This window comes from Hevea brasiliensis, chromosome 10 (genome assembly GCF_030052815.1).
Source record: "Hevea brasiliensis isolate MT/VB/25A 57/8 chromosome 10, ASM3005281v1, whole genome shotgun sequence".
NCBI lineage: Eukaryota > Viridiplantae > Streptophyta > Magnoliopsida > Malpighiales > Euphorbiaceae > Hevea > Hevea brasiliensis.
Genome location: NC_079502.1, coordinates 85,221,399 through 85,234,462, shown reverse-complemented (window position 1 = coordinate 85,234,462; position 13,064 = coordinate 85,221,399).

Genomic DNA, 13,064 nt, shown 5'->3' with positions numbered 1-13,064 from the left:
TATTTCTGTGAGTTATGTTTCATGTTATAAGATTTTGATAATCAGAGATAAATGTACAAAAGTTTTCTCATAATTCTTTTGTTGAGAGATTAAAAATTGTGTTGGCTTGAATTTTTTTAAAATGAGGTAAATTTTAAATAAAATTAACAATTCTAATATAGCAAAAAATAAGATGATAATCCTCAGTAAGGTAATTGATAAAGATTTTTTCATCAAAAGCATTATAAGATAAGAATATGAGAGAATTTTAATGGAAAGCTTGATATTATAACTCATCCTATTTTAGTATGATGGTCTATAATGAACCATTTAATACTATTGAAATTTTAATAAACTTAAATAGTAATATATTAAGAGTTAAGAGAGTTTATGGAGTTAATTATGATTATCATTAGTACTTATTATGAAGTCATGATCAAATTGATGAATTAATTAAGTTAAATTATTATATAATAATTAAAATTATTTAAATTTAAAATATTATTAGATTAATTAATTATATTAGATTATGAGTTTTAATTTTGATAGTAATTATAAAATTATTTAGATTTAATTATATTATATAAGAAATTAATTAATTATTTTAATTAATTAATTTATTATTAAATGAAATTTTAATAATTAATGAGAATTTTTTATTTATATAATAAATTATAAATTAGTTTGTTATTATATTTTTAAGATATGATTTAATACATAATTTATTTTATTTATATTTTAAATATGAATAACATAATTAAGAGATATTATATTTTTTAAATCATAAGATTAAATTAAGGGGTTATATAAATTAAAATTTAGAAGAAGAATATAATTTTTATTTTGTATAAAAAAAATTGGGTCACTAAAACTTGGTCCCATATTTTTTTAATGTTAAGCTATTCCATATAAGTGGCCATAAATATGGTATTATGTGTTAATAATAAACAAAAGCTTTACTTATTTCTAGAAATTGAACATAGGTGATTTCTTTCTCTAAACTTCTCTCTCTTTGAAACTCCAATTTATTTAATTAATTATTAAATCAAAAAAAAGGTCTAAATTGTCTTGTAAAAACTATAAGCAGCTTTAATCTCTTCTCTTATAGTCAAGCCTTGTCTAATGTCTTAATCTTACAAACTCTTCATTCTAATTAAATTCAGAGAGTATTGTGTCAATTCTGGATTTCATCTATCGTGTTTCTTTAATTAAAATCTTAAAGGAAAAATATTATTTGAAAATATTTAGATTAATTAATAATTGTTCTTTTTTCATTGATTAAAATAGAAATTTATTTTTTAAATAAAAAAAAAAAATTAAGAAAAAAATCCAAAATAAATAATGCATGTAAATTGTGTTGTTGTTTTTTGAATTTGTAAAATAGATAATGTATTATTAAAAATCTTAGAATATAATAAATTAAATCTTAATTTTTAGATAATATTAAAAACTTAATTTTTTTAATTAAATATAAAATAATTCAATAATTTTAGTAGATAATATTATTAATAATTAATAATTTTTATCCTAAAGAAAGGTAAATTTTTTGGATTTATGGGCAATTATTTGTTGGCCATTATATGGAATTCTATATATATTATTTTTTTTTGAGTTTAGTGTTTTTAAATTATTTTTTTAATAAAGTGATTTTAAAGAGAAGTAGAATTAATTTTTGTTTATATTTTATTAATGAGATAAAAGTAATAATGGTTTTTATTTTAATTTGCCTAGATTATTTTTTTGGGTTTAAAGGCTTATTGTGTGGATTTAATTTATATATATTAAAATTGAAATGAATTTTTTTTTGAAATATTTTGAATTTTGAATTTTAAATTTAATAATATAATTAAATTTTTTGAATTTAAAAAAAATAAATTAATTATTTTTGATTTTATAAAAATTTAAATCCACTTACTTTTATTTTTTCTGCATTTTTTGTATTTTGATTTTTTTATAAATTTTTCTCACCATTTTCTTGAATACTCACCATATGTATCCAACATATCACTACTAATTTACTGTCAAAATTCTCATTTTTAATTGAAAAGATAAAAAATTTTTAACCTTAATCAATTACTAGATAATTTTATCATTCAACCAGATCACTTACCCTATGAGATTGTTTTAATCCGGAGATGGCTCTAAGATAGAGCTGATTGAGCTAAAGAATCTGATAATTGAGGATTTGATTATTCTCTCCGCTCCAATGAATTGACATTATTAGATGTTATAAATCTGATTACAGCTCACATGAATTTTATTTGTAGTTTAGAAAATATTCTTTTATGTCGGATTATCATGTTCTAGTTTTGTAGCTATAAAAATGCCCAAAGGAGAAATTAAATCCTTATTTCAAAGGATCAAATTAAAAAATGCTAGATTATACATTTTTCTCTAGGTCTCCATGAGGCATAATCATAATATGTTTCGTATGAGCAAAATGTTTTCTAGTATGTCCATTTCTAATGAGAGTACTAATACAATTCTTCTTTTCTAAATTCTTGAAAATAGTATGTAAATTCTTTTTTCTTTAAGGAATTAGGACCCTTTTTATATTTAAAATGATGAGAAGAAACCCAAATTTGAGCTTGGGGGATGTTTTGATGATTTCCTAAATGGAAGACTTTGATATTGATACTTATTTTTTCTCAATTTATTGATATATTTAATTTGAAATAATTTGACTACTTTGCATGCAAAGTTAGTTTTTTTGTCCATTCAGGAATTTCATATGCATTTTCCATTATCTAATTTGTGTCCTATTTTGCATTTTCCTATTGCTCTATATGTCCACATGCAACCATAACCTCTTAATGATTAATTTTTCCATGGTTGTTGTTTGCAAAAAAAACTGTACATAAATGGTGGAATAGAATTGATTATGTATGGATGAATCCTTGTCCATGACTTTGTAGACTTTAATTAAACTTAGATCTCAAATGAACTATTACTGATATATTCCTATTTTGTAGATAATTTTAAGCATTATTGTAAAGCATTTATTATTATTTTTGTGATTATCACATAAATTATTTGTATAGTTAATTTATAGGATTTTTTTAAAGTTATGTTAGTGATTTTTTAGTAATTTGCATAATTTTTCTTTTTTTTGAATTGTTAATGGATTTGCTTAACTTATTTATTAATTCTTTCTTTTTTATAGTTTTATATTAAATTTATTAGTTATTAAGGATAGATTTAAATTATTATTAATTGAAAAGTTAAAAGGATTAATTTATAGAAATTTATTTTTAGTTTGAAAACAGGTATTTCAGAATTTATGCATTTTTTTTTAGAAAAATGTTGCAATTTATAAGCAAAGAAGTAGCCGTAAAGGCTTGCTTGACCTAAAGTAAAAAGGAGGTTTTAACATAAAAATGATAAACACAAAAAAAAAAAAGCTCAGACAAACTACTATTAAAAGAAAAGTGAGAGCTAGCTCTGAAAGCAGCGTGAAAATCAAAAGGTAAATGCCCTCCAAATTGATGTATCTATAACTGTTAGTAACTTTCTATAATTCCAAGAACAGTTTTATGCTGTACCAGAGATTGTTACCTTGAATTTGTAAAGGATCACATAACCAATTTTTCAGAAGTTTTTTTTTGTAATTTTCTTTTTTTTAAATTCAAGATTCTAAAGGATTATTCATTTTTTTTTCTTCAAATGCCTTAACTTAATAATTTTCAGAGATTTTTAATTTTCAACTTTCATAATTCTTATTTTCTTAATTTTTTTTTTTTATTTTTTTGTGATTTTATATTGGATTTAACAAGTTTTCTTCTTTAATTTTTTTAGATTGTTTCAATTTTTTTTATTCTGATTCTTTTTTTTAATTTTTATCGTTTTTTATAATTTTATTATAATTTCATATTTATTTTCATTAAATTTTCTGATAATTAATATTTTTAATAATCTTTATTATGTTTTATTTTAATTATTTTCTTATTTGATGATTGATTGAAAAATGATTTATATCTTTATTTTTATTTGAAATTTTTATTAGGGATTTTAATTCTAATGCTGCAGATTTATATTGATTTTATTTAATAATTTTGAAATTTTATTCTTTGATTTCATTTCTTGTGATCTTAATGCATGCTATACGTGATATCCACTTAGTTATGATTCTAGATATTAATTGAAAAATTAAAAGGTGAAGATTAATATTGAAAAATCAAGATATTGTATTCAGGGTTTTTGACTTAGAGATAGGATGAAATTCTATATGGAGTGCAGGTTAATCAAAGAGCTTAACAATTCTTAATTAAGATTGATGGCCACGAAAGTAGGGTTCAGTTTAATTGAGATACACATTGAGTGCTTTAACAGAAGACTTAAGATAATCTAGGATTAACTTCCTTCAAAGTAACAATATTCCAGTTTATTGAATGAATGAGATTAGATTTGTAATAGATTGATGTGTGAATCTCGATTCTAGAATTGTTTTCATTAATTGTTTTCTTAAGCTTATTTAATTGCTTTGCTTTTGTTATTCTCATTAGCTTTAGTTAATTTTATTTCTAATTTTGTTTATCATTATATTCTGTAGTTTAGATAGTTAAAATATGCTGTTTAGTCTGGTACTCACAAATTCTTTGTGGGAATCATATTCTACTCACTACTTAATTACTTGTTTACGATCCGTGTACTTGCAGGATTGTGCACAATAAGTTTTTGGAGCTGTTGCCTAGGAGTTCTTTGCTGGTAGTAGGCGATAATTAATATAGCTAATCTAGACATTTTGCTTTATGTAATTTTTATTGGATATTTTATTTTGTTTCCTTTTATTTCTTTTTCAAATTCCTGTATAGTTTATGACTAGGACTAAATTGGAGGAAGATATACTTGAATTGGATCTCGAAATAGATAGACCTATAAGAGCCATCAAGAGAGGGAAGAAGCAACAGGAAACTGAAAATTCAACCATGGTAGCAAACAACAGGCCAAAATCCTTAAGGGACTATGGAGCTCGAACTATTCAAGGATTTCAACCGAGTGTCATTAGGCCTATAGTTGATGCTAATAATTTTGAACTTAAGCTAGTGTGGCTCTAGATGATTCAACAGACTCAATTTGGAGCCTCACTTATAGAAGATCCACATTACCACCTCCAATACTTTCTTGCTCTATGCGACACATTTAAGATAAATGGTGTTTTTAATGATGCTATTAGACTCAGAGATTTCCAATTAGACTCAGAGATTTCCATTCTCTCTTAAAGACAAAGTAAGAAAATGGTTACTTTCTCAACCTGTAAGATCATTCACTAACTAGCCTGATCTTTCACAAACCTTTTTAGCAAGATACTTTCCACCAGTGAAGATTGCTAAATTAAGATTAAAACCAAATACTTTTAGGCAGAAAGACTATAAGTCACTCTATGATGCACGAAAAAGGTACAAGGATCTACAGAGGGAGTGCCTATACCATGGTATTGAGGATTGGCTCCTAATTCAGAACTTCTATAATAATTTACTACCATGCACAAGGAGTATAGTACATTCAGTAGCTGGTGAAGATTTGATGGAGAAAACAACAAATGACGCACTTAAACTTCTGGAGAGAGTTGAATATCACAACTTCAAATAGTCAAACAAAAAAGGAGACATGAGGAGAACAGCTGGAATTCTAGAACTAGATGCCCTTAGCATGATCAATGCTCAATTTAATAAGCTTTCAAAGAGGCTTGGCAGAATGTAAGCCCATGTAATAGGGACAAGCAACCATGTCTATGATTACTGTGGAGGAGGACATCTAAGCTCAGAATGCAACAACTTCAGTAAGCCATCCATAGAACAAATGAACTATGTGAACAATAGTGAAAACTTTAACCAGAGGATAGCCAACAACCTTTATTCCAACAATTATAACCCTAGATGGAGCTACTCAAATTTCTCATGGCCGAATTCACAGAACCAATATAGTCAACCAATAAGCAGACTGTAAGGATGTAGACTGTAGGCTTTTAGAATAGAGCTCAGAACGTAGCTCAACCACCACTACCCCCTCAACCTTAACAGCCTGAACCAAAGATGACTATGGAATCTATGATGGAAAGCTTCTTAATAGCTCAACAGTAGTAGAATGAGATGATCAAACAACTCACTTCCAGAATAAACCAATTGGCAATCCATAATAAAATGCTTGAGAACCAAATTGGTAAATTGTCTAGTCAACCAAAGATGAACCCAAAGGAACAATGTAAGGCAGTTACTTTGAGGAGTGGTAGAACTTTAGAGGAACAATAACCAGAAGGAAATGATGATACAATAAAAAAAAAAAACTTATGTTGAATCTGAAAACTAGCAAAATGGTGAACACAAAGAAGTTGATAAAGATAAGGAAGAGAAAAAGGAAAAGAAGAAAGAGCTACCGTAGCTTTATCAGCCACCATTTCCTTTTCCTCAAAGGTTTCAAAAAGTTAAACTGGATAAGCAATTTAAAAAATTTTTGGAAGTTTTGTAGAAACTTTACATAAATATTCGTTTCACTAAATCTCTATCTCAAATACCATCCTATGCAAAGTTCCTAAAGGAGATCCTCTCAAACAAAAGAAAGCTGGATGACTATAAGACAGTGGTTCTCATGGAGGAATGTAGTGCCATATTACAAACAAGATACCTTTAAAGCTCAAGGATCCTGGAAGCGTCTCCATACTTTGTTTAATTGGCAACATGAATATTGACAAAGCCCTTTGTGACTTGGGAGCAAGTGTCAGTTTGATACCCCTATCTATCTGTCAGAAGCTGAACATTAGAGAGCTAAAATCAACTACAATCTTATTGCAATTGGCAGATAGATCTGTCAAATATCCAATAGGCATCATGGAGAATATCCCTATAAAAGTTAGTAAATTCTTTATATTAGCTGACTTTGTTGTTCTTGAAATGAAAGAGGATGTCTAGATTCCCATAATCTTGGGAAAACCTTTCTTAGTAACTGCCGAAGCAATCATTGATGTTAAGAATAAGCGGTTAACTCTCAAAGTAAGGGAGGAAGAAGTGGAATTTAACCTATTTCAAGCAATAAACATAAGCTAGACACAGACAAGTGCTTAAGGGTTGATATTATTGGTGAGCTATTAGAAGACAAATTCAACAAAAGATATCCAGAGGACCCTCTTGAAGCATATCTTGTGCACAACAATACTATAGAAGATAAAAATAAAGAAATTGCAGCTTGTGCACAAACCTTAGAAGTTAGCCCACCACTACTAATGGCTTAAGCACTTCAAGTGGATGAGTTGAAACAAACTCCCATCATAACAGAACCAAAAGAGGCTATACAACAGATATAACTAAAACCTCTTCCTTCCACTCTCAAGTATGTATTTCTTGGATAAAAATCAACTTATCCTATGATTATAAATGCTAGTCTAACTGAGTTAGAAGAGGAATAACTTTTAAGAGAATTAAGAACCCATAAGAAGATCATTAGGTATACAATTGATGACCTTAAAGGAAATGGCTCTCCATTTGTATTCATAGAATACCTATGGAATAGTACAGTAAACTCACCATATAACAACAAAGAAGACTAAACCAAAATATGAAAGAAGTTATAAAAAAAGAAATTCTAAAAGTATTAGATGCAGGAGTAATCTATCCTATATCTAATCGTAAGTGGGTTAGTCCGGTAGATGTAGAACCTAAGAAGGGTGGGATGGCTGTTATAAAAAATGAAAATAATGAGTTAATCTCTACTAGGATAGTCACTGGTTGGCAGATGTACATTGATTAGAAAAAGCTAAATAGTGCCACCTGGAAAGACCATTTTCCTCTCCCCTTTATTGATTAAATGCTTAAGAAACTAGCCAAGCATTTATATTTTTTGCTACTTAGATGGGTATTCAGATTTTTTTTCAATCCCTATTCACTCAGAAGACCAGAAAAAGACCATATTTAGTTGTCCCTATGGCACTTTGGCCTATAGGAAAATGCCTTTTAGTCTATGTAATGCCCCTACTACTTTTCAAATATGTATGATGGTTATTTTCTCTGGCTTAATTGAGAATATCATGGAAGTATTTATGGATAATTTTTCTATTTATAACACTACTTTTGATGAGTGTTTAACTAATCTTTTTAAAGTGTTGCACATATGTGAGGAATCAAACCTAGTACTTAATAGGGAGAAATGCCACTTCATAGTAAGAGAAGGCATAGTGCTTGGTCACCTAGTATCAGAAAGAGGGATCAAAGTAGACAAAGCAAAGATCAAAATTATAGAAAAGATGTCACCACCAACATCAGTCAAATGAGTGCAAAGCTTTTTGGGATATGCAAGATTTTATAGAAGATTCATTAAATACTTTTCCAAAATAGCTAAGCCATTAACAAACTTGTTAAATCAAGTGTATCTTTTGACTTTGATGAAAGCTGCCTTGATTCATTTTGTAGGATAAAAGAAGCTCTCATATCTGTGCTAATAATGCAACCTCCAGGTTGGGAGTTACCATTCGAAATCATGTGCGATGCAAGTGACTATGCCGTAGGAGTAGTACTTAGGCAAAGAAAAGATAAAAATGTTTATGCTATCTATTATGCAAACAAAACACTTAATGATGCATAGGTCAATTATGCAATTATAGAAAAAGAGTTTCTAGCTATTGTGTTTGCAATTGACAAGTTTAGATCCTACCTAGTTGGATCAAAAGTTATTATATACATAGACCATGCAGCTCTTCAATATCTCTTGAACAAGAAGCAAACTAAACAAAGGTTGATCTGGTGGATTCTACTTCTACAGAAATTTAACTTGGAAATTAAGGACAATAAGGGAACTAAGAATGTAGTGGTTGATCATCTCTCTAGACTGAGTAAAAAAGAAAAGGGGAGCATCATAGATGAACTACCCATAGATGACTCCTTTCCAGATGAGCACCTCCTATCCATATCTCAACCTCCATGGTGTGCTGACATAGTAAATTACCTTATGTGTAGAGTACTATCACCAAACATGTCCCACCAACAAAAGAAAAAGTTCTTTCATGACATAAAGAACAATACATGGGAAAAGACTCTATTCTACAAGAGATGTAATGATGGTCTTATTAGAAGATGCATACTAAAGGAGGAAGTTGAGAGTGTCCTTCAACATTGTCATTCATCACCATATGAAGGATACTTCAGCACCTCAAAAATAGCAACAAGGATTATGCAACCAAGTTTTTATTGGCCAAACTTGTTTTAAGATGTAAGGAACTATGTTCTTACATGTGGTCAATGCTAAAAGACCGAGAACATCTTAAGAAGGAATGAAATGCCTCTTCATAGAATACTTGAAGTTGTACTTTTTAATGTGTGGGGAATAGACTTCATGGGTCCATTCCTATCTTCATTCTAAAATAAGTATATCATAATTGGTGTGGATTATGTATCCAAATGGGTGGAAGCAATAGCTTCACCAACTAATGATGCGAAGGTGGTTATCAAGTACACTCTACAAGGAGTGGTACACCAAGAGCCATTATTAGTGATGGGGGAAGTCACTTCTGCAATAACCAATTTGAAGCACTACTCAGAAAATATGGAGTGACTCATAAAGTGGTAATACCATACCATCCTCAAACAAGTAGACAAGTGGAAATTTTGAATAGAGAATTGAAGAGGATACTTGAATAGTGAATCATTCAAGGAAAGATTAGTCTTTGAAGCTAGATGATGCACTGTGGGTCTACCGTACAGCCTTCAAGACACCTATTGAAACCATTCTTTTCTGCTTAGTGTATGGGAAATCATGCCACCTCTCCGTTGAACTAGAGCACAAGGCTTATTGGGCAATAAAAACCCTAAACATTGACTTAAAAGCTACAAGAGAAAAGAGAGTTCTACAACTCAACTCAATGAATTAGAAGAGATTAGGCAAGTTGTTTATGAGAATGCAAGGATATACAAGGAAAGGACAAAGAACTGGCATAACAAGCACATCACAAGAAGAGAGATAAAAGAAGGAGATCTTGTCTTGCTATTCAACTCCAAATTGAAGCTATTCCTTAGAAAGCTAAGGTCTAAATGGTCTGAACCATTCAAAGTCCTACAAGTATTCTCTCATAGAGCGATAGAAGTCTAGAGTGAGACATCAGAAGCTTTCAAAGTCAATGGCCAAAGATTGAAGCCATACTTTTCTGGAAAGCAAACTGAAACAGGAGTAACACACTCCTTCATTGATCCACCTGCCCCTCATTATGTCTAAAGTACAGTCAAACTAATACTATAAACAAATGCTTCTTAGGAGGCAACCCAAGATTTTAAAACTTTAATTTCTTTTCTTTTACTTTTGCAAATATTTTCTTTTTTTTTTCTTTTACTGCATACCCCTAACCAAACTCTAAACTTGAACTATTTCAGGTGTAGTGAGGAAAAAGAAGCAAGGATATAAAGGAAAGATGAACTGAAACAAGGGAATAAAACCATATAAGAGAAGTGAATCTCAGTCAGGGAAGTCTCCTTACTTGCTAATTCTATGTTGCATGGATATACTTAGAATTGAGTTATCATAGGAACAGGAATTAGATAAGGTATCATTGTGCATCCTAAGTGCTATTTCATAGAGTTTTCAATAGATAGGTAATAAAACACAACCTAACACATCCTAAGTGCTAAGTCCAGGATGTTACATGGGGTACCTCGTGCATCAAAGCATGCCCCGTGTAACATAAAAAAACTAAAAAAATAGAGGAAAAGCACAACAAAATATTACATTGGGTACCCCATGCATGCATGCATGCCTCGTGTAACCATAGGGGTCGAAAAAGCAAATTTAAATTTAAGGACCAAAAAGTTACATGGGGTAACTTGTGTAACTTACACGAGTTATGTAAATTGTTAGGAAAAAATAAAAAAATAATAAAGTAGACAGAAAGTTACATGGGGTGACCTATGTAATGTTAAACAGGCCCTTATAAAATCTCACTGCCCCTTTTTAAATTTGCACCGTTTCACGTGAAAATTTATATCCCAACCCCAACTAACCCCAAACCCCTATTTAAAGATCAAAACTCTTCCGAAACATCACATCTACACTTCTCTACCCTCTAAATTCTCTTAAATCCCTTTCTCTTACAAAAATCCTCTCCTAAACTTTAGATTCAAGAATAAAAAACTCTCTCCATGGCTCTGAGAAAATGAGCAACTCATTGTCCCTCTTTCTCCTGTGTAAGAAATGACTCCCCATCTCCTCCATAATGCCTAAGAACGAGACAAACACGTAGGGAGGAAGAACCCCAATCACAACCACCAAGAGCACCACTATGCCAAGATTTTGAATTGGCACAGCCATTCAAAGATGCACACCATAAGGCTCTTGCCCTTCGCCTTTTGAAGCATAAGATAACACCCACCAAATATCTTTATGACGGTATCTTGGAGCAAATAGGGATAAAGGCGAGGGTAGACACTTACTGGCAAAACATAGGATGGGAGCGCTTCACCATATTAAGATTCCCTACTTATTGGGACCTTACATTGGAGTTCCTTGGGAGTTTCTAGGCTAACTTATGGGCCATGAATAGGGATAACAAGGGAATGATTGAATTCAAGCTTTTGGGAGCAGGCTGAGCATTGAACATCGATGAGTTTAATGCTATTTTTAGGTTTGATAGCACCAGCCTATAAGCTACAACAACATAACCTTTTAGAGGACTATTGCACAAAATGCACTAGAGTACCACCCGAGTTTCTCTAAATCTTCAAGGCTCATGAACCCAGCATTGCACTACCTTCATTGCCTCGCTGCTCACATGATAATGGGGTGAGGAGATAGCCTAGGTGTGGTTAATGCCAATGAGCACTTCTTCCTATGGTGCATGGTGCATGGACAAAGATGCAATATCAAGTACTTCCTATGCTAGCACTTTAGGAGGATCTCTCACTAAGCCACATGACATATAGTGAATGGCAGACTCATCACTGCCACAATGATGCATTATGGCTTCGTACTAGTACATGTGCAACTGTATTCCATCATAGGGATGACTAGGATAGATGCAACTATTTGCATCTCCATGGGCATCTGCAGGAGCATAGGAGACACATGCCTCCTTGTAGATGAGCATGGGAATAGTACCTAGGGCACAGCTGCAGGAACGGGGCGGATCATCAGGAGCACAACAGTAGTCAAAAGAGGAGCAAACTGTGGAGCAACAATAATATGAGGGTCCTAACCTAGTACTTTAGGCATCACCAGCCCGAGTACCACCTCTTACACCACCTCCCGTTGATCTTATCCTTACATACCTTAAGAGGATGGAGAACACATTCACTCAACACTTCAAAGATCTAGAGGATAGCCTCCAAGAAGAACATAACAAACTACATATGCTCCTAGAGAGGTATGACGAGAGTGGACCCTCCTCACCTTCAAAGACATTCTAGACTAGGATGCCTTAATTAGGATATTTTGTATAAGCATAGGCCTCATTCTAGTCTATTTTGTTAAACTCCAATACATTCTTTGGAAATATATATACATATGTTTTGCTTCATTTATTAATTGTGCTTTATTAATTTTCATAGCTTGCATATTATAATATATTGCCATTGAGGACAATGACAAATTTGAGTTTGGAGATGTATGCAATTTCTTATACTTTTAGCTTAATATTACATATTCATTTTGCATTTGCATTTTTGCAGTGCCTTTTTATACGTTTATCTTACTTGTGTATCATAATACCAAAAATATCAAATTTTTATTAAAATTTTTACAAAATTTTTCAAATTTAAGTGTCACAACCCAAATTCTAGGCTAGACTGGCACTAGAACTTGGGTCGGCATAAAGCCCCCAAAACTCGTAGTAAGCCTAACTACTCTCTAGTCCAACCTCAAAGCCCATATTCAAGCCCATTTTCAAGAAATCAATCGGACAGAGTCCGGCCATAAACTGGATTACCCAACAGGGATTTTTTGGCTCACCAGACCTGTGTTCACAAAATAAAATTATTTGAGGAGCTCAGCTCACCCTTACAATCATTAACAACTCAATATGATCACTAGGAGCTCAGCCCCCTCATCCACATAACCCATTCAATTCACAAAACCACGTATACAGAATCAATAAGTTATAGATTTCAAATAACAATCCA